This window comes from Chiloscyllium plagiosum, unplaced genomic scaffold (genome assembly GCF_037043375.1).
Source record: "Chiloscyllium plagiosum isolate Xiang-an unplaced genomic scaffold, Cpla_swu_hap1 HiC_scaffold_27, whole genome shotgun sequence".
Lineage (NCBI taxonomy): Eukaryota > Metazoa > Chordata > Chondrichthyes > Orectolobiformes > Hemiscylliidae > Chiloscyllium > Chiloscyllium plagiosum.
Window position 1 is genome coordinate 52509443 of NW_028270165.1, and position 22616 is coordinate 52532058.

General features: G+C 46.4%; 1 non-coding gene across 1 annotated transcript; it reads right to left on the reverse strand.

Annotated features, from left to right (window-relative positions):
- Nucleotides 1–4920: 4920 nt before the first annotated feature.
- trnaw-cca (transfer RNA tryptophan (anticodon CCA)) lies at nt 4921–4992 on the reverse strand. Its single transcript has one exon. It is a non-coding gene; the product is annotated as a tRNA-Trp (tRNA).
- Between the last annotated feature and the right edge of the window lie 17624 nt (nt 4993–22616).

Sequence of the window (22616 nt, forward strand, 5' to 3'; positions counted from 1 at the left end):
CGCCAACTCAGAGAGAGAACAATAGGAGGGACAAAGGAGTGATTAACGATACGTGTGGGAGGGTGAATAGCTGTTAATGGAGACCGTTAGTGGCTAACAATACGTAGTGTGTCGTAGCAGACTATGTGATAACAAGGGCTCGTATGTGTGTGGTAGGGGTCAAGGACATGGGGTATTTCAGGCCCTAAAGTCATGCAACTCGATCTTGAAGACCGGAGGGCTGTAGGGTTTTGAAGTGGAATATGAGGCGTTGTTCTTCCATCTGGAGCTGAGCTTTGCTGGAACACTGCTACAAGCCTGAGACAGAGATGTTGGCCAGGGAACAGGGTGGCGTGTTAAAGTGGCAGGAAAGCAGAAGCTCAGGACCTTTATTTGCGGGCAGAACCGAGATGTTCTGCGAAGCAGTCACCCAGTTTATACTTCATGTTCTGTTGGGGAAACGACACTATGAGCAGCGAATGCAGTAGACTAGGTTGCGGCAAATGTGCAGGTAAAGTGCTGCTTCACCTGGAAGGTATTTTCGAGCCTGGAAGGATATTCAGGAGGGAGCAGGTAAATTGTGCTTCTGAGTGAAGTCACGGTTCGTAAAAACAGAATGTGGCAATTTAGACAGAGTTGATATTTGCTTGCCGGTGATATGTCTGCCGGTGCGTGATGGGAGCATAACCCAGAAGGGAAACCATCTTTCCTATTCACTCAATGTCGTCTTTAGCAGCTTTCCCGTATAACGGCGCACTGTTGTGCACCTCGCCTTCTCACCTGCTTCCCAAAAAACTTCGACGTAAATATTTCACATTGATGCACAGGCCCAATGTGCACAGTTGAGATGACACACTCGTGGAGGTCTGCGGGGTCTTCTCCTGTTCTCTGTACCCTATGTTGAGGAGGGCGATGCTTGTCACTGGTCACTCCGGATTCAGAGAAAAGTTTAGAAAGAAAACGGTTTAATTTTCTGCCAGTAGAGAGGGCCCGGTTCCTGGGGACGGGCAAACGGCAGCAGAGAGACAGAATGAGAAGCAGCTGTTCATAGAGTCATAGAGATGTACAGCGTGGAAACAAACCCTTCGGTCCAACCCATCCACGCCGATCAGGTATCCCACCCCAATCTAGTCCCGCCAGCCAGCACCCGGCCCATATCCCTCCAAACCCTTCCTATTCATATATCCATCCAAACGCCTCTTAAATGTTGCAATTGTACCAGCCTCCGCCACGTTCTCTGGCAGCTCATTCCATACACGCACCACCCTCTGCATGAAAAAGTTGCCCCTTAGGTCTCTTTTATATCTTTTCCCTCTCACCCGAAATCGATGCCCTGTAGTTCTTGACTCTCCGACCCCAGGGAAAAGACTTTGCCTATTTATCCTATCCATGCCCCTCATAATTTTGTAAACCTCCATAAAGTCACCCTTCAGCCTCCGACATTGCAGAGAAAACAGCCCCAGCCTGTTCCATGTCAACTATACTTCACTCTGAGCAAGACTCAGCTGGTTCAAGAGGGTGCCGCAGGCACCCCGGCGGTGTGGCTCGTTGGTCTAGGGGTATGATTGTCGTTTTGGGTCTTCGTCGACGCAGCCGTGCGAGAGATCCCGGGTTCAAATCCCGGACGAGCCCGCGTTTCATGATTTGTGCGAAAGTGCCTGCTTTATTTTCTCAAAAAGCACCTTCGTTAAACGAGTTTGGGCTCCCTGGAGTACCAATGGGGCAGAAAGCAGCGAAGTGAAATGATTGGAGATAGCGTTGAATAGGTTGACGTGAGTGTTGCGGTGTTTGAGGGCTGTCAGCGAGGAGGGTCGATTGGAAATTTGGGACAGCTCTCTTCGGAGAACAGAAGTTTGAAATCTGGCCCGATTGAAGTTTGCAAAGTCGAGACAGAGAAAGTAATGTAGTCAAAATGCTCCCACGCCTTTTTAAAGTTTTAAAGTCATGAGGAAATAAACCAAAAGTGACATTAGGAACAACGTGGTTGGGGTCAGTAAATCCCTAACTGAGTTGAAACTTTATTGCTGGAACAGCACAGCAGGTCAGGCAGCATCCAGGGAACAGGAGATTCGACGTTTCGGGCACAGGCCCTTCTTCGGCCTGTGCCCGAAACGTCGAATCTCCTGTTCCCTGGATGCTGCCTGACCTGCTGTGCTGTTCCAGCAAGAAAGTTTCAACTTTGATCTCCAGCATCTGCAGACCTCACTTTCTCCTCGAAAATCCCTAACTGACACTGACAAAGAGGCAGATTCATTAGACGCGAACGGGAATTCGGTGGTCATGTTTAAAGTAACAATGTGCAGAATTACATGGGGAAAGCAAGGAATGATACGAATAGAGACCCACGTTTACTTACTGTGTCGACCCAAGCAGAGCGAAGCTGGGCCGCACGGCGTCTATTCAGAGTGAAATCACAGTTCGGCCAACAGAATGTTGGAAGTTAGAAAAAGTTTATATTTACACAGCCTCCATACGTCTGCGCAACACCATATCAGGCGACAGCAGTGGAGATCTTTGACATCAGTCTCGAACGTGCATGCCACGCGCCAAACAAAAGGCTGAGGGGGGCTGTGGAAAACGATGCTGTGCTTGGGAGCCGAGTCGTGCAGCGGGAGCGTGATGGGCCCATAACTCAGAGGTCGATGGATCGAAGCCATCCTCTGCTATTGTTCAGTGTCTCCTGGAGCGACTTTCATTTGTGATGGTATCCTGTCCAGCATCTTGCCTTTCAAACGACTTCCTGAATGTCTCTCCTGGCGCTCTATCCTTTTCCTTGCCATGTCATTTGCTTCCCAAAACTTAGAGTATCTGAGCTGGATATGTCACATCGAAACACAAGTCAAACACAGTTGCGCTGGCACCCTTGTGGAGCTCTGAGTTGTCTTGTCGTGTTCTCTGTCGGTGTGTCCTGATCTCGTGTGAAACCTCTTCTCTCAGATGGCAATGAACCGGTGAAGTTGAAACACATGACTTGCTGTTTTTGTCCATTTCCTGCAGTAAAGAAACCAACAGCCGTGTAATAAAAGACTTTCTGCAGGATTGCTGTGTCAAGACAAATTCTGAACAGCAAGCAGGCTGCACAAAAATGCACTCATATCAATTTACCTGAGGGAAGAGTCTCTGGTGTCCATTTCTCTCTGTCCCGGCAGCACAGCATCTTTCTATCTGTCCGTTAACAAGACCTTTGGAACAAGTTCAAAGTTGCCCATTTCCTACACATAACTGTAACTGACTTATCCTGCATCACGTAATAGTGTGAGACAGCAGAAGAGTGAATGGGCTCTGCCTTCCACCAGCACAGCTTGCAAGTAGAAACGAAATGGTTCAATTATCCACCAGTGGAGAGAGCCCGGTCCCTGGGGACGGGACAAACAGCAGCGTCCTAGGAGCAGGGAGACAGATTGAGAAGCACATGTTCTTGAAACTCTTCCTTACTTGCAATTCTGTGAGCAATGCACAATGTATTTCGTACTGAGCAAGTCTCAGCTGCTTCCGGAGGTGGCTGCACCCATGGCTGGTGGCTCGTTAGTCTGGGATATGATTCTAGCTTTGGGTCTTCGAGCATATGCAGCTGTGTGAGAATTCCCGGGTTCCAATTCCAGGCGAACCATCATTCCTTAAATTGACCTGAGCAAAAATACCTGATGAATTTTCTCAAAAAGCCGCTTCGTTAAATAAGATCGGACTGCCTGAATTAGGGACGGCGCAGAGCTGCCATTGCAGTGAACACGGCGAAGAGAAACACTTGTTCAAAGTGAAAACAAGTATTGCAGATTTTTCGCCCGCGCAATCCGAGTCTGAATGAATCCTCCACCTGTATTACGCTCAATTCTGAGGGTGACACTTCAGGAAGCGGGGAAGTGAAGTGATTACAGACAGCTCTGAACAAGTTAACGTGAATGGTACCGTCCTGAGGAATGTCAGCAATGAAGGGAGATTGGAAAGTTTGGGGCAGCTCTCTTTGGAGAACAGAGGGCTGAAAGCTGGTCTGATTGAAGTTTTCCACGTCATGAGGGTTTTAGACAGAGGAAATAATGCAGTGAAAATGCTCCCAGGCCTGAAAGGATCGAGAATGATTTGGCAGAGATTTAAAGTCATCAGGAAAATAAGTAAAAGTGACATTAGGAAGACCGTTTTCGCACAGGGAGTGGGTCAGAAAGTCGCAGTCTGACAGTGACAAAGAGGCAGATTCAATGGACACAAAAGGGAATTCGGTGGGCATGTTCAATGTGACAATATGCAGATTTACAGGTAGAAGGCGACAAAATGAGACACTTATTTACATATTGTGTTGAGCCTGGTGAAGGTGAAACACATCAGTTGCGGTGTGTCTCATGCGCAGGAGGCCCTGCAGTAATTCCCCACGCTGTTTCACACAGCAGCATCCTCTCGGTGAATTACACTTGGCAAAAAAATCGATTGAACCAAATCAGTGTCCGCCTCTGGATTTTACCGACACCGTTTATAAAATTCAGGCTCACCGTTAATGTGGAGAGAGGCCGTCAGACTAGAGTTTCTGCTTCTCCTGTTGAATAAAGATAATTTTAACTGTGTCCAGTGAAAGAAAGGATTTGCAGTTGGTGGGAAACATTTCTATCTGAACTCGCTAACACTCTCCCGATAGATTGAAACATAAAGCTGGGAGTCTCTGGATTATGTTGTAAAACTATCGGTATTACGTTATTCACACCGCGCTGTCACCAACTGAACGAAGCGGCTGCCCAGAGGGAGACGGCTGTGTTTAAATCCCGTGATGAACTGGGGGAGCTGAGCATTTACCCAGACAATGGGCACACCACCTCCCTGACACAGTGTTCACAAATCAAACTGACAGCAAACCTTCACGTGTGATCGAAAATTTCCTCAAAGAAGATTTGGCTCAACAGATATCCCGAGTGAAGTGCTCCTTTCTTGATTTGAAATGTAAGAAGTTAATGACAGTGAGCCTCACGTGATTCGAACACGCAACCTTCTGATCTGGAGTCAGACGCGCTACCGTTGCGCCACAAACTCACAGATCGCCCGTGCCTTCGATTCATACTTAAGGGAAGTGATCGCACTGCAATGATTTTACGTTATGAGAAACAACGGAGATCAACAGTTCATGGGTGTTCTGTCTCTGCCCCCTCTCCTTCTGTCTCTCGAAGTAAGTTCCAACTCTATCTCAATAAAAAGGTGAAAGAACTGTGGATGCTGCATATCTGAAACAAAAAACAGAAGTTGCCGGTGACCCTCCCACAGAACTGATGGTGATTGGGAAAACGTTGGTTTATATGCAGGAGATATTGTGGGAGGAAGGCGGATGCAGTAAATGATAGATCAGGACAGAGCCCAAAGCGAGGGAAGAACTGTTGGACAGGAAAGGGAGTTGACAACGATCTGCGTGGGAGGGTGAATGGAGATTGTTCGTGGCTAAGAATAGGTAGTGTGTAATGACAGACTATGTGATAACAAGGCTTGGTGTGTGTGGAAGGGACGAGGATACTATGCATTTCAGGCCCGAGAATTATTGAATTCGATATTGGGACCGGGATGTATGCTCCCCAAGTGTAATATTCGGTGCTCTTCGTTCTGCTGGTGCTGAGCTTCGCTGGAACACTACAGCAAACCTGAGACAGAGATGTTGGCAAGGAACAGGGTGGGGTGTGGAAGCTCAGGGTCTTTTTTGCAGGTAGAACGTAGATGTTCTGTGCAGCAGTCACCCAATTTATGCTTCGTTTTCCCCAATGTAGATGAGACCACATTATGAGGAGCAACTGCAGTCGACTGGGTTGTGGGAAGTGCAGGTCAAGTGCTGCTTCACCTGGAAGGTAAGTTTGGATCCTTGGATAGAGAGGAGGGAGCAGGTAAATGGGCTGGTGTCACACATTCGGCAGTTGCAGGGGAAAGTGCCGTTGGACTATTGGGGTGGGAATGGGGTTAGGCTTGGTGGGAATGAAGGAAGAGTGGACCCAAGGTATAACTCCTGCCCATTTTCCTAGCTGCCAAATAGAGGAATTTGTTAAGTGTGTACAAGGACATTTTCAAATTCACAGTGTGGATGTACATACTGGCGAGGGTGCAAAACCTAAGGGTAAACCATAATTCTATTAACTTTAGAACAGTGATTGAAAATAATATATCAGATCTAAAAGTTGTAGTTCTAAATTGGAAGAAGACTCAGGTATTAGGCAAGATCTTTCAAAAGCTGATTGGGGGCCGATGTTCGCAGGTTAAAGGACTGCTGGAAAATGGGAAGCCTTCAAATATGAGATAACAAGAGTTCAGACACAGTATATTCCTGATTCGGAGATGCCGGTGTTGGACTGGGGAGTACAAAGTTAAAAAATCACACCACACCAGGTTATAGTCCAACAGGTTTACTTGGAAGCACACTAGCTTTCTGAGCGACGCTCCTTCATCTGAGTATATTCCTGTTTGGGTGAAAGGAAAGACTGGTAGGTTGGGGAATGCTGGATGACTAGAGAAAATGAGATTTATGTATCAGGAATCGGCAGAGAGATCGAGTGAATCCTTAGAGTATAAAGGCAGTACGAGCATACTTAAGAGGGAAATCATGAAGGCAAAAAAGGGGACATGAGATAGCTTTGGCAAATAGTCATGGATAACCCAAAGGATTTTTATAAATACATTAAGGACAAAAGGATAACAAGGGAGAGAATAGGGCCCGTCAAAGATCAGCAAGGCGGCCTTTGTGTGGAGCTGCAGTAGATGGGGGGCGGGTGGGGTGGGGGCGCGGGGGGGAGATACTGAACGGATATTGTGCATCAGTGTTTACTGTGGAGAAGGGCATGGAAGATCTAGAATGTGAGAAAGTAGATGGTGACATGTTGAAAAAATGCCCAAATTACAGATGAGAAATTGCTGGATATCTTGATATGCATAAAAGTCGACTGGGTTGTGGGAAGTGCAAGGACCTGATCAGGAGTACCCGAGAACTCTGTGGGAAACTGGGGAAGTGATTGCTGGGCCTCTTACTGAGATATTTGTATCATCAATAGTCACAGGTGAGGTGCCAGAAGGCTAGAGGGTGGCTAACGTGGTGCCACTATTTAAGAAAGGTGGTAAGGAAAAGCCAGGGAACTATAGACCAGTGAACCTGACATCCGTGATGGGCAAGGTTTTGGAGAGAATCCTAAGAGACAGGATTTACATGTATTTGGAAAGGCAAGAATTGATTAGGGATAGTCAGCATGGCTTTATGCTTGGGAAATCATGTCTCATGAACATGATTGGGTTTTTTGAAGAAGTAACAAAGTGGATTGATGAGGGCAGAGCGATGGACGTGATCTATATGGACTTCAGGAAGGCGTTCATCAAGGTTCCTCATGGGAGACTGGTGAGCAAGGTTTACTCTCATGGCATGCAGGGACAACTAGCCATTTGGATACAGAACTGGCTAGAAGGCAGAAGACAGAGGGTGGTGATGGAGGTTGCTTTTCAGACTGAAGGCCTGTGACCAATGGTGTGTCACAAGGATTGATGCTGGGCCCGCTACTTTTTGTCATTTATATAAATGATTTGTATGTAAACGGAGGAGGTATGGTTAGCAAGTTTGTAGATGACACCAAAATTGGAGGTGTAGTGGACAGTAAAGAAGGTTACCTCAGATCACAACGGAACCTTGATCAGATGGGCCAATGGGCTGAGGAATGGCAGTTGGAGGTTAATGTAGATAAATATGAGGTGCTGCATTTTGGAAAATCAAATCAGAGCAGGACTTTTACACTTAATGGTAAGTTCCTTGGAAGTGTTGCTGAACAAAGAGACCTTGGAGTTCAGGTTGATAGTTCCTTAGAAGTAGAGACGCAGGCAGATTGGATAGTAAAGAAGGCGTTTGGTGTGCTTTCCTTTGTTGGTCAGAGCATCGAGGATAGATGTTGGGAGCTCATGTTGCCAATGTACAGAACATTGGTCAGGCCACGTTTGGAATATTGCATGTAATTTTGGTCTGCTTCCTATCGGAAAGATGTTGTGAAACTAGAAAATGTGTAGAAAAGATTTACAGGGATGTTGCCAGGGTTGGAGATTGGAGGGTAGGAAGATTTTATGGGGATTTGGGCCAAGTGCTGGCAAAGGGGACTAGATTAGGTTAGGATATCTGGGCTGCATGGATGAACTGGACCGAAGGGTCTGTTTCCGTGCTGTACATCTGTGTCACTCTGTGAGACTCCATGGGATTCTCTGCTCAAGCGAGCAGTTGAGACAGCTTCATGAAGTTTATTGAAGACGCAGTTGGATGGGTTTTTGCATGGTAGGGGAATTAAGGGTAGTCGGGATAATCCAGGTTGGTGGAGCTGTGATCTTAATGAATGACGGAGCAGGCTTGACCAAATGGTCGACTCCTGCTTCTGTTACTTTGAATCTGTAACACTGCATTTCCCGCGGCCGGGGTTTTCCCACGGCACAAGGAGGTTTTCTATAGTATATTTAAACCCCTTGCTTTGCTTGAACTCAATCTGCATAGACTTAGAGGAGAGTGGGATTTGCAAAGTGCCCTCCCCTCCACACGTGCCTCAACTGCAGGACAGCTGTCCGGCCCGCCCTCCATTGTTGACGTCACAATGCGGATGCAGCCCTGTCAGTTTCAGAGTGAAACTCCCTCCCTCTGGGCAACATCTGGGAGTAAAGCAATGTCTCCCCCTTTCCATATACCATCCTCCAGCAGCGAGGGGGAAGGGGAGGGAGGGGTGGGTGAAACACTGTTCACTTGTAGCAACTGGAGTGAATCCAGGGAGGGAGCAGACACTCCAAAGGTGCTCAAATACTTTCTATCTCTCTTAAAGCTATTTTCCTTGTGTATTCCCTCAGTTTGGCACGTATACAGTTTGCACCCTAGAAAAGGATTGCTCCTTTCCTCATGTTCACAACTGAAAGGTTCGATTCTCAAGGAACTGAGCAGCATTTAAGGGATTGGCACATTGCTCAAAAAATGGAGCACACCCTGAGTCAGTGGCTCGTTGGTCTCGGGGTATGATTCTCGCTTCGCGCCTTTTAGTGCGTAGGCATGCGAGAGATCCCGGGTTCAAATCCCGGGCGAGCCCTTGTTTCTTACTATGCCTTGTGCAAAAACGGCCAGTCAATACCCTCAAAAAGCAGCTTGTGAACGCGGCAAGGGTAGCACTTGTTCAAAGAGAATACGTGCGTTACTTCACACAGAGGGTGGTGGGCGTTTGGAACGCGTTGCCAGCAGACGTAGCAGAGGCAGGCACGGTAGGTTCATTTAAAATGCGTCTGGGTAAATGCATGAGTGGGTGGGGAGTAGAGGGATACAGATGCTTAGGAATTGACCGACAGGTTCAGACAGTACATTTGGATCGGCTCAAGCTTGAAGGGCCTGTTCCTGAGCTGCAACCTTTCTTTGTTCTATATGGTGTATATCTGATATTGTTGACTGTTGCAAAAGTTTCTTTGTAATTATTATTCACCTTCTCATGTAGTAATGGAGTTACGTCCTTTTTTTGTCATAATTTTTTATTTAATAGGTTAGCAGGAAGTCATTCAGCAATTTTACTGCCTTTCTTTTCTCAAGCAACCTTAACATTTCATTTTCATATCCTTGATTCAGCTCCATTTCCAGCATCTTTGTAGGCAGTTTGTTCCATGTTATTGTCACTGAAATGAAGTTTTCCTCCATTCACAGCTAAGCCGATCTGGCTGCATGAGGGTTTTCAGGTTTCTGTGGCCTGGATAATATGTGATCAGCAGACATCTCGCAATCTACAGGAATTGCCACCTATGTTATGTTCATTAGCTGTACTGACAGTGATCACTTATTTTGTGATTTTTCTTTGCAAGAAGACGTGCAGAAAGAAATCTGAAAACAAATGATACATCAACTTCTGACAGAGCCACTTGATTCATTGGGACTTGAATATCAGCAGCCATTCCAATCAAGAAGGCATGTTTGCTTTTGTTTGTTTGAGAGATTTTGGACAGTCCTGTGGCAAGAAGAATACTGAGACATCGAGTGAGGGAGATTCAGTGCGCTGACTGTGAAAAGTGCTTCAAACCATTTACTCAGCTTGGAGGAATCAAAGTTTCACGCCTCAAGGTGGGAAAGGCTATGTACCCGTTCTGTTTGTAATTTCAATCCCAGAGCAACACAAGGAAAGCTCCCTCCAAAGGAGAAACCTTGGAAATGTGGGGTCTTTGGGAAAGGATTCCCTTCCCCATCCCTGCTGGAAACCCACAGACGCATTCACACCGGGTGAGGCCATTCACCTGCTCAGTGTGTCGGAAGGGCTTCAGTCGGATCTGCCATCTGCAGACGCATGAGTGAGTCCACAAGGGAGAGACGCCATTCACGTGCCCCATGTGCGGGAGGGGTTTCACTCAGTCAGCTGCACTGCTGACCCACCAGCGGGTCCACCCTGGAGGGAGGCCATTCACCTGCTCTTTGTGCCGGAAGGGATTCACCTGCTCCTCCCACCTGCGGAGGCACCAGTGAGTTCACGCGCCATCACAGGGGGATTGAAGGAGCGATGGCCGAGTGCCAAGTGCTTATGCACGAAACGTCGATTCTCCTGCTCCTTGGATGCTGCCGGACCTGCTGTGCTTTTCCAACACCACACTCTCGACTCTGATCGCCAGCATCAGCAGTTTTCACCTTCTCCTCGAGGGCAAGGTTGGACTTGTCTTTTATTCACTCATTCACTCCTTACAGCCAGTCGTTTGTTGTGGCCTAACTGCACATACATCAATGCAAGTTTCAGAAAGATTTGTGCAGCTTTTTTTTGAAAAAAAATAACATTCTTCCCGACTGTAACGAAGTTTCTGAATATTTGGTTTTAGTTATTCTCAATTTTAAAAATCAGCTATTTCTCACATGCCGTGTTTCCCAGATAAAGTCATCACCATCCATTCTCTCTCTTCCCTGAGAAAAACTTCATACAGCGATCAAAGAGGGCTGAGGCACGAGAAAGGACGATTGTGGGGGTGGGGTGGGTGGGTGAAGGGGTCGCTGGTGGTGGCGGAGAAGGGAGGAAAATGGACAGGGGAACAGACTGGGGTTCAGAGGTTTGGGGGAGAGAATAGAGGGTGCAGTATGAGGAGAGAGAATAGGCAGGGGGCAGTGGATGGGGAGAAAATGGACAGGGGGGCAGAATGTGAAGATAGAGACAGCACAAATGCCACCTTCTCCAGGACTCGTGTCAGTGTCCCACGAACTGGAACCCACTCCTCCCACATTTCTCAAAAGACGCGTGGCTAAGGCAGTGGAACCATATCATCTCTACAGGCCATTCACACCGACCTTCCCAACAGCATCCCACTGAGACTCACTCGTTTAGGCTACAGCCCTGCAGTTCCCCATGGCTATTTCCTGACGAAGGGTTTTGCCCGAAACGTCGAGTGTACTGCTCCTCGGATGCTCCCTGACCTGCTGTGCTTTTCCAGCACCACACTCTCGACCCTAATCTCCAGCATCTGCAGTCCTCACTTTCGCCCAGTAAGGGGTGAATGTTCTATTCCTCGTCTTTTAGATCTTTTAAAATCTTTCCCCCACACCCTAAACCTTTACCCTCTAGTTTTGGAATACCTCTTACCTAGGGAAAAGACAGAAACGTTGAGCAGACAGACAAAATGCAAAAGAAATAAAATCATAATTTTCCATCATTTGGACGCTTAATATTTGTCATGATCGGGAGGTGCCCGTGTTGGACTAAGGTGTACGAAGTTAAAAATCACACAACTCCAGGTTACAGTCCAATAGGCTTGTTTGGAAGCACTAGCTTTCGGAGCGCTGCTACTTCATCAGGTGGTTGTGGAATATAAGATCGTAAGATCATAAATTCTGTGTCTTACGATGTTATGCTCTACAATCAGCTGATGAAGGCGCAGGGCTCCGAAAGCTAGTGCCTCCAAATAAGTCTGTTGGACTATCACCAGGTGCTTTGTGATTTTTAACTTTAAAATTTGTAACAAATTCCTGCACACTGTGCATGCTCCATGGTGTCAGCAAGCACTGCGCATACTCTTGGGTGTCCACAGAAACGGCGAGCGAGCCCCTTTCCATGGAGCAATGGAGAACCTTGGAGGACCGGAAGGAGTCTGGTCCTCCTGCCAATCAGAGCCGGCCATTGTGGAAATGCGGAGGTTGGACCATGAACTCTGAAGCTGCTGCTGTTCTTTTCTCTCTGCATAAGGTTAAACTTCACCCCAGACTGTAACTTCCTTCCTCTGTCTAACATTTGTGAGTACAACAGTGTTTTTCTCACCACTTTTTCATTCTGGGGTTCAAGAGTGAACCGAGGGAGGGGCCAGACTCTGGAAAAGTTGATCCAGGTCTGTGTGTCAACTTGCAAACACATGGAAAATGCAATATCACAATGTGAAGTTATAGCCTTTGTAGTGTGAAAAAATAGCAGAAAGGAGGTGCATTGTTTAAATGGTGATATGTTGAGATGTGGCGAAAGTGAGATGCTGGAGATCAGAGTTGAATATTGTGGCGCTGGAAAACCACAGTCGGTCAGGCAGCAACTGAGGAGGAGGAGAGTCGACGTTTCGGGCACGAGCCCTTCATCAGGAGTGATGTGTGGATAGACAAAGGGGCCTTACTGTCTTTCTACACCAGTCACTGCCAGTTGTCAGAAAGTGCAGCAAGCAATGAGCAAAGCAAGTGGTATATCAGCAAGAGGAATTGAGTTCAGAAGTGGGGATGTCTTCCTGCAGTTAGGTCGGTTATTGAATGTATTCAAGGCTGAGTTCATGTGACTTTGAAGAACAAAGAAGTTATGGGAAACGGCAAGAAAACGGTTTTAAAACCAGTACAGAACAGTTACAGAGTCATACAGCACAGAAACAGACCATACAATCGAACGAGTCCATGCTGACGGTGTTCTGAAACTAAACTGGTCCCACCTGCCAGTGATTGTCCCATATCCCTCCGACCCTTTCCTATTCATGTACTTATCCAAATGTCTTTTAAACATTGTAACTGTACCTGCATCCAGCAACTCCTCTGGACATTGATTCCTCACACGAACTACTCTTGATCTTTTAAAAAAAAGGTGCCCCTCATTTCTTTTTAAAATATTTCTTTCTTCACCTTCAAAATTTGCTCCCTAATCTTGAAACACCCACACCAGGGAAAGAATACCTGCCGTTCACCTCATCTATACCTCTCATGATTTTATAATCCTCTCTAAGGTGACCTCTCAACCTCTGATGCTCCAGTGAAAAAAGACCCAGCCTTTCCATCTAGATGCAGGTATATTTATATCCAGTTATGAACTGTTCAATGCTGGTGCCAGCTGGAAAGACAAATGACCTATTCCTGCTTCCAATTCTCTCACTGTGTCCAGGACGGCAAGAGACCATACGACATTGGTGCAGAAATTAAGCCATTTAGCCCATCAGATCTGCTCCACCATTCAATCACGGCTTATACGTTTCTCGACCCCATTTTGAAATATGGATTTTGGAAAGGCAGATCAGGGCAGGATCTACACATTTAATGGGGAGTGTTGTTGAATAAACATACCTTCGAGTGTTGGTTCATAGTGGAGTCGCAGGTAGGCAGGATAGCAAAGAAGGTTTTTGGTATATTTGCTTTAAAAGGTCAGTGCATTTCAATACAGATGTTGGGAGGTCATGTTGCGGCTGTACAGGACATTGATTAGGCCACTTTTGGAATACTGTATTCGGTTCTGGTTTCTCTGCTACAGGAAAAGTGTTACGAACCTTTGCAAGGATTTGGAAAAGATTTACAAGGCTATTGCAAGAGTTGGAGGGTTTGATCTATATGGAGAGGCTGAATAGGCCGGGGCTGATTACTCTGGATCATTGGGGGCTGAGGGATGACTTTATAGAAGTTCATAAGTAGCATGGATAGGGTGAACAGCCAAAATCTTTTCCCCAGAGTGGGGGAGTCCAAAACTAGAGGGCATAGGTGTGATGTAAGAGGGGAAATATTTAAAAAGGAACTTTACAGGCACCTTTCTCACACAGAGGGTGTTGTGTGTATGGAATGAGCTGCCAGGGGAAGTGGTGGAGGCTGGTATAATTAAAGCATGTTAAAAGGCATCTGGTAATCGGGAGAATTGAGAGGGATATGGGTTATGTGCTGACAAATGAGCACCATGTTAATTTGGGATATCTGTTCAGCACGGACAATTTGGACTGAAGGAAAGCAGAAGTGTCATTGTGAAGACTGGACTTTCAAAGCAGCTTTCAAAGATGTTTTGTCCTGACTGGGAGCAGAAGCTACAATGAAATCTTTCATTTGTGAGACAGCAACTGAGTGAGTGAGGACATTCAGGATATTGGTGGAAAGTGGAAATTTGTTGCAATGTGGAGTTGAAGTGATTTAAGTAAAGTGTGCTGAGCAGGGAGCCTAGTGAAGGGTTAGGTGAGTTTTTGTTTTAAACTGCTCATTCCTTTCAGCCTCCAACATTGTATTTCCAATGCTGTCCATCAGTGGGAGTGGTGAATCAGTAACTGGTATCGTGAGAAGCCTTATGATTTTCAGTACTGCAGGTATAGCATTGTCTCATCAGCTTTGTAAAGGTTACTGGCAGCAGCGGGAGGCGTGGGCTGGATTCAGTGGAGATTATTAAGCAGTTTGATAACCTACGTACAAGAGGGCAGGGTGGGACTTGTCTTTCGATTTGCAGAAGGTGGGAAGTTCTGGTGCTGTGGTCCATGGCAAACACAACTGCGGTAAATCATAGAATCACTACAGCGTGGAAGCAGGCCATTCATCCCATCAAGTCCACACTGACCCATCCGACGAGCATGCCACCCAGACCCACCCTATCTAGTTATTTCTGCTGGTGAGTGAGACTAGGTCACAAGATTAGGGGGAGTAGGTTTAAGACAGAGGAGAAGGAACTGCTTTTCCCGGAGAGTGGTGAACCATTGGAATTCTCTGCCCAAAGAAGCAGTAGAAGCAGCCATATTCAAGACATAGTTCGATGGGACTTTGTATGGTAGGTGAATTTAGGATAGTCAGGATAATGCAGGTATGAGGAGCTGAGACGATGGATAGATAAGCCATGATATTAATGAATGGTGGAGTAGTTCGATGGACCAAATGACCTACTCTTGCTTCTGTTGCTGCAAATGTATGAACATGCATTTTTCATGGCCAATCCGTATCAAGGCAGGTGAGCAATGTGGTGATGTGGAAATGAACATCAGAGAATGATAGAAAGGGACACGGAAAGTAAATGTCCCAGTCCAAAGATGTGCAGGTCAGGTCAAATGATCATGCTAAATTGTCCATAGTGTTAGGTTCATTGATCAGAAAGAAATGGGTCTGGGTGGGTTACTCTTCAGGGTGTTGGTGTGGACTTGTTGGACCGAAGGGCCTGTTTCCACACTGAAGGGAATCGAATCTAATCAATCAAAACTGGATTCTTCAGAACACAAGAATTGAAACTGAAGACTGTATGGCTGAATGTGTGCTGCAATGTAACACAACTGAATGAATTGACTGCACACATTGAAGAGAATAATTATGATCTGAGACTCCTTACAGGGACATGGCTTCATGATGACAAGGATTGGATCTGAATATTGAGGGGGTACGTGGCATTCAAGTTGAATATGAAGCGAGGTAAAGGTAGAGGGTTGGCACTGCTAATCAAAGCACTAACAACATGGTACTCTGGTGTCAGCTCGGATTTCAGGTCCTGATTTCTCTGTCCTCTTTTCCCTCTTCCTACAGAGTAAGATGTTGTCTGTCCTCAGCTCAGCTGGCTTTCTGCTGAAACTTTGAGCCCCTTTTACACCTTCCAGAGCAATAAAACATTCAGTCGATCAAGGCCCAATACACAATATTCTCAGCCTGAGAACCATCCAGACTGAGAGAGTTATTGGAGCAGGGAATAAAACAAGAAAAATGAAACAAAATGAGACATAAATGCACATTTGGCGCTTAAAGTGTGTTCATTAGATAGTAAATCAGAATTAGGGGTCTCCCAGGATTCTTATCATCCCCTACTTGAGGAATTCTCTCTCCCTAACAATATTTACATCAACAGAAATAAAGCATCTGTTATCAAATAGACATAGAGATATACAGCACGGAAATAGACTTTTTGATCCAACACATCCATGCTGACAAGATGTCCTATATAAATCTAGTGTCCCATTTGCCAGCATTTGGCCCATATCCCTCCAAACCTTTCCTATTCACACACCCATCCAGATGCCTTTTAAATGTTGTAATTGTACCAGCCTCCACCACTTCCTCTAGCCTATTCACCCTATCCATGCCCCTCATGATTTTATAAATGTCCATAAGATCACCCCTCAGCCTCCGACACTCCAGGGAAGCAGCCCCATCCTATTCAGGCTCTCCTTATACCACAAACTCTCCTACCCTGGCGACATCCCTATCAATCTTTTCTGCACACTTTCAAGTTTCACAACATCGTTCCTATCCTTCAGTAGGGAGACCAGAATCGAATGCAATAATCCAAAAGTGGCCGAACCAATGTCCTATTAAGCTACCACATGACCTCCCAACGCCTGTACACAATGCATTCAATGGGCCAAATGGCCTCTTTCTGCACTGCAGCGATCTAATGATTTGATTTTGTATCAGAGTCAATTTCAGTCACTATCTCTGGTTTATGGTGTGTCAGGGTGGGATCACCGGTACCAGAATTGCATGCAATAATCCAAACGTGGCCTAACCAATGTCTTCTACAGTCGCAACATGACCTCCCGACTCCTGCACCCAGTGCACTGACCAATAAAGGCAAGCATATCAAACACCTTCTTCACTATGCTGTCTATGTGCGACTCCCCTTTCAAGGAACTATGAACTTACCATCGAGTCATACAGCATGATCATGGACCTTTGGTCCAACCAGTCCATGCCAACCATAATCCCAAACTAAATCAGTCTCTCCTGCCTGCTGTTGGCCTGTATCCCTCCAAACCTTTCCTATTCATGTACTAAAACAAATGTCTTTTTATTGTACCCGCATCCACCGCTTCCTGAGGAGGTTCATTCCACACATCAACCACCCTCTGTGTAAAATTAGTATTTGAATGGCAAGGATGAAGTTAAGTTGAAATGGTTCATTAAAATAAACAGCTTCTACCAAACCCCTTACAGCAGGTATGGTAGCAACTCCAACTCTAGAGTCTCTCAAATCGGTATTTCCATGGAGTGGAGTGGGGAGTAAAGTGTTGGATTCACAGAGTGTTGGATTCTGAGAGTGTAAAGCTAAAATTAAACCCCGTGCTTTGCTTGAACTCAAACCACGTTGACGTGGAGGAGATCGAAAGGAGTTTGCAAAGTGTCCTCCCCTCCCCATGTGCCTCAGCTGCAGGGCAGCGCAGGGGCAATGCGTTCCCACCCCATTGTGGACGTCTCAACGTGGAGGTAGCCCTGTCAATTTCAGAGTGAAACTCTCTCCCTCTGGGCAACATCTGGGAGCAAAGCAATGTCTCCCCCTTTCCATTCCTCAACCTGGGAGGGGGAGAGAGAGAGACAGGCGTGGGGGTGGGGGGGGGCGGGGGGGGGGTGGGGGGGAGCGTGTGTGGTGTGGGGGTGGAGACTGTTCACTTGTAGCAACTGGAGTGACTCCATGGATTGCTCAGATGCTCTCTGTCCCTCTCAAAGGTATTTTCCTTGTGTATTCCCTCAGTTTGGCACGTTTCGAGTTTGCACCCTGGAAAAGGTTTCCTTCTTTCCTCATGTTCAGAATTATAAGGGTAGTTTCTCATGGAACTGAGCAGTATTTAAGGGATTGGCACATTGATTTCAAAGGAAGACATATGTTGCTTCATATGGTATATATCTGATATTGTTGGCTGTTATAAAAACTTTGTGTCTATGATTTTTCACCTTCTAATGCAGTAATGGAGTTACGTTCTATATTTCTTGTCTTTTTGTAATTTACTAGGACAGCAGGAAGTCATTCAGTAACTTCACTGGCTTTCTTTTCCCAAGCAGTCTTGACATTTCATGATCATATTCTTGATTCAGCTCCATTTCCAACACCTTTGTCGACAGCTTGTTCCAGGTCATTGCGATCTAAATTACGTTTTCCTCCAAACATACTGAAGGCTATCTTGTTGCATGAGGGTTTTCTGCGTCCTGCATAACATATGGTCAGCACTCATCTAGCAATCTACAGGAATTGCCACCGATGTTATGTTCATTTAACAGTACTGACAGTGATCACTCAATTTGTGATTCTTTTTGCAGGAAGACATGCAGAAAGAAATCTGAAAACAAATGATACGTCATCATCTGACAGAGCCACTTGAATCAATGGGGCTTGAATATCAGCAGCCATTCAATTCGAGAAGAAATGTTTGCTTTTGTCTGTGTGAGAGAATGTGTGAGCGCGACACAAAGAATGCTCCCCTCATGGGGAAATCATGGAAATGTGGGGACTGTGGGATAGGGTTCCCTTCCCCATTGGGGCTAGACACCCACAGATGCGTTCTCACTGGGGAGACGCCGTTCTCCTGCTTAGTTTGCGGGAAGGGATTCAGTTGGCTGTGCAGCCTGCAGACACACCAGCGAGTTCACATCAGGGAGCGGCTATTCATCTGCCACCATTGTGGGAAAGGATTCATTCAGTCGTCCCACCTGTAGACACACCAGCAGGTTCACAGTAGGGAGAGGCCGTTCTCCTGCTCTCTGTGTGGGCAGCGATTCATCGATGCATCCCACCTCCCGAAACGCCAGTGGGTTCACCTGGGGGAGAGGCCGTTCACCTGCTCTGAGTGCAGGAAGGGATTTGTCGATTCCTACACCCTGCAGACCCACCAGCGGGTCCACATCGGAGAAGCGTCGTTTAGCTGCCTTAAGTGCGAGAAGAGCTTCAGTCATGTGGGCAACTTGTGGAGGCACCAGCCGATCCACACCAGAGAGGGGCCGTTCACATGCTCTGTGTGCGGGAAGGGGTTCACTCAGACATCTACACTGTAATCTACCAAAGGGTCCATATCATGGAGAGGGCGTTCATCTGCTTTCAGTGTGGAAAGGGCTTCACCCGCTCCTCCCAATTGCGGAGCTACCAGCGAGTTCTGGAATTTTTTGAGGATGTAACTCTGAAGATGGACAAGGGAGATCCAGTGGATGTAGTGTACCTGGACTTTCAGAAAGCCTTTGATAAGATCCCACATAGGACGTTAGTGAGCAAACTAAGGGCGCATGGTACTGGGGGCAAAGTACTGACTTGGATTGAAAATTTGTTGGCTGACAGGAAACAAGAGTAGTGATCAATGGCGCCCTTCCGGAATGGCAGGTGGAGACCAGTGGGGTACCGCAGGGATCAGTGCTGGGTCCCCAGCTTTTTACAATATATATTAATGATATAGAAGATGGTATTAATAGTAATATTAGAAAATTTGCTGATGATACAGAGCTGGGTGGCAGGGTGAAATGTGAGGAGGATGTTAGGAGATTACAGGGTGACCTGGACAGGTTAGGTGAGTGGACAGATGCATGGCAGATGCAGTTTAATGTGGATAAATGTATGGTTATCCACATTGGTGGCAAGAACAGGAAGGCAGATTACTACCTAAATGGAGTCAAGTTAGGTAAAGGGGCAGTACAAAGAGATCTGGGTGTTCTTGTACACCAGTCAATGAAGGTAAGCATGCAGGTACAGCAGGTAGTGAAGAAAGCTAATAGCATGCTGGCCTGGAATATTGTGTGCAGTTCTGGTCTCCAAATTTGAGGAAAAACATTCTGGCTATTGAGGGAGTGCAGCGTAGGTTCACGAGGTCAATTCTTTGAATAGAGCGACTATCTTATGCTGAAAGATTGGAGCGACTGGGCTTGTATACCCTTGAGTTTAGAAGACTGAGAGGGGATCTGATTGAGACGTATAAGATTATTAAATGATTGGACACTCTGGAGGCAGGAAATATGTTTCCGCTGATGGGTGAGGCCCGAACCAGAGGACACAACTTAAAAATAAGGGGGAGGCCATTTAGCACAGAGATGAGGAGAAACGTCTTCACCCACAGAGTGGTGGCTGTGTGGAATGCTCTGCCCCAGAAGGCAGTGGAGGCCCAGACTCTGGATTCGTTTAAGAAAGAGTTGGATATTGCTCTCAAAGATAGTGGAATCAAGGGTTATGGAGATAAGGCAGGAACAGGATACTGATTGAGGATGATCAGCCATGATCATCATGAATGGTGGTGCAGGCTCGAAAGGCAGAATGGCCTACTCCTGCACCTATTGTCTATTGAGTTCACGTGCCATTGCAGGGGGATTGAAGGAGCGACGACCGAGTGCTATTATTGACTGGACTATCAACCCAGTTCCGGGGATTCCCGGGGTTTGAATCCAGCCGAGGCAGATAGTGGGATTGGAATTCGTTCAGAAATTTGGAGTTCTGAATCTAATAATGAAACCATTTTGGGGGGTAGAAACTGCCATCTAATTCACTCGTGTCCCATTTAGGAAAGGAAACTGCCATTGTGGGAAAGGATTCACTCAGTCATCTCAACTGCATCCTTTATCGGTCTGGCGTCCACCTGACTCCAGACCCACAGCAGCATGGTTGACCATTGACTGCCCCCTCCCCCCCCCCCCCCCCCCCCCATGTCAAATGAGTGGGAGTAACTTAAATGGATACAGCGTGTGGGTTGAAATTGCTGAGTGAGACAATACTTCCTTCAGCTTAAGGCTGTACCAAGGATCCAATTATAAAGGGACAACTCGGTGCTGACCAACAGTCAAGAAAGTGGAGTTGGGAGGAGTGTGTGAGCTTTGAGCTGTTTAAAAAAACGCTTCTTTTCATGCACTTTTTTTGCTGGGGAGATCTGAAGCTGTAACAAAGTTGGGTGGCAAGAAAGGTTACTTGAACTTAACCCCAGTCTCAGACTGTCAATGAAAGCTATGAGATCCAATAGGTTTTTGTTTTAAAACTGCTTATTTCTTTCAACCTCTTGCACTAAGTTTCCAATATCGTGTATCAGAAGGAGCAGTGAATGAGTAGCTAATATCATTAGAAATTGTAATTTTTTCATCCCTGCAGGTATTGCATCGTTTCATCGACATTGTAAGGTTTACTGGCAGCACCTGGAGGTGTGGGATGTATTCACAAGAAACAAAGTTAAAAATCATACAACACCAGGCTATAGTCCAACATGTTTATTTGGAAGCACTAACTTTCGGAACACTGCTCCTTCATCAGGTGTTTGTGGAACAGGATCGTAGGAGAATTTATAGCAAAAGATCGCAGTTTCATGCAACAGAAATGATATAGACCAAATTTAGATTGTTGTGAAGTCTTTCATCTTTTAGAATGGGTTGCAGGTTTTGGTTCATTAATATGTAAATCCCAGAACTTGTTTGAAGACACATTCAAGACAACTGAAGATCTGTATCCCAATCTTGAGTGAGACTGGTTCTATTTCCAAAGTAGGAATTTATAAAATCTCACATGGATTAACTGCCTGTAGATTGTATTTGGCTCAAAAAGCGCACAATGTATTTGCAAATACAAAATCACACTAAAGCCTTATATGTAAGTGCGCATGCATGAGAGTATGGGTGAGTGTGTGCGTGCTTGATAAAGTGTGTGAGTGATAGAGTATCAGCCTGTGAGAGGGTGTATTTGTGTGTGTGTCTGAGGGAGGGATCTGTGTGAATGTGAGAGTGTGTGCTTTGTGTGGGTGTGAGAGCGCGTGACAGTGAAGTGGGGTTACCTGTCATGTGACATGAATCCAAGGTCCTGGTTGATGCCATCCTCATGTGTTCCGAACTTGGATACTCGCCTCTGCTGGGCCACTAAAACTGAATAAGAAGTTACATAGCACACATTGGAGAGGGCGGGGTGGGATTTGTCTTTCGATTTGCAGAAGTTGGGAGGTTCTGGGTGCTGGAAACTAGGGAACACACATGCTGGAGGACCTTCGCCTCAGAGAGATGCAACTGGAAGCCAGGCTGCAGACACGTTGGGGGAAATCATCAAACCCCCTACACTGTGAAAACAGGCCCTTTGGCCCAACAATGCACACTGACCCCTCCCTTAGAGCATCCCATTCAATAACCTCCACAGCGAATCCCTGTATTTAGAACACCCAATCCACTCTAAGCTGCGCATCTTGGGAGGAAACCAGAGCACCCAGAGATTGGGGTGGGGGGTGGCAGGAAAGTGCAAACTCCACACAGACAATCACCCTGAGGGTGGGATCGAACTCAACTCCCTGGCACTGTGAGGCAGCGGTGCTAACCACTGAGCTGCTGCCACGCCGCCCACTGTCTTGGATTGAAGGAATCGATTGACTTCATTCCAGGATTGAAGGAATCGATTGGCTTCATGCCAGTCCTGGTGACACTCCAACCCGTTTGGGAAATTGAATTTGCTTCCACAGAGTTTCCACGGTACAGGGGTCATTGCGTCTCAGCAGCTTCAACGACCAAAAGAAGGGCTCGTCTACAGCGAAAACACTCGTCCACATTTCACTACAGAGTTAAAGTTCTCTGCACAGTCAGAACCCTGGAACACTCCCACGCAGGCTGCGTGTAATCGCGGGGCTTCTCAAGTCACGTTGATGTTTCAAATAATTTCCCCTCCTGGATTTAAACGCTGCTGATATTCAGGCCCTGAGTAAATTTCGTGTGCACGCCTGAACAGCAAATCCTCCTCTGCTGATACCTTGAGAAAACAGATCATTGCTGTCAGTGCAGGGCAGGAAATAGGATA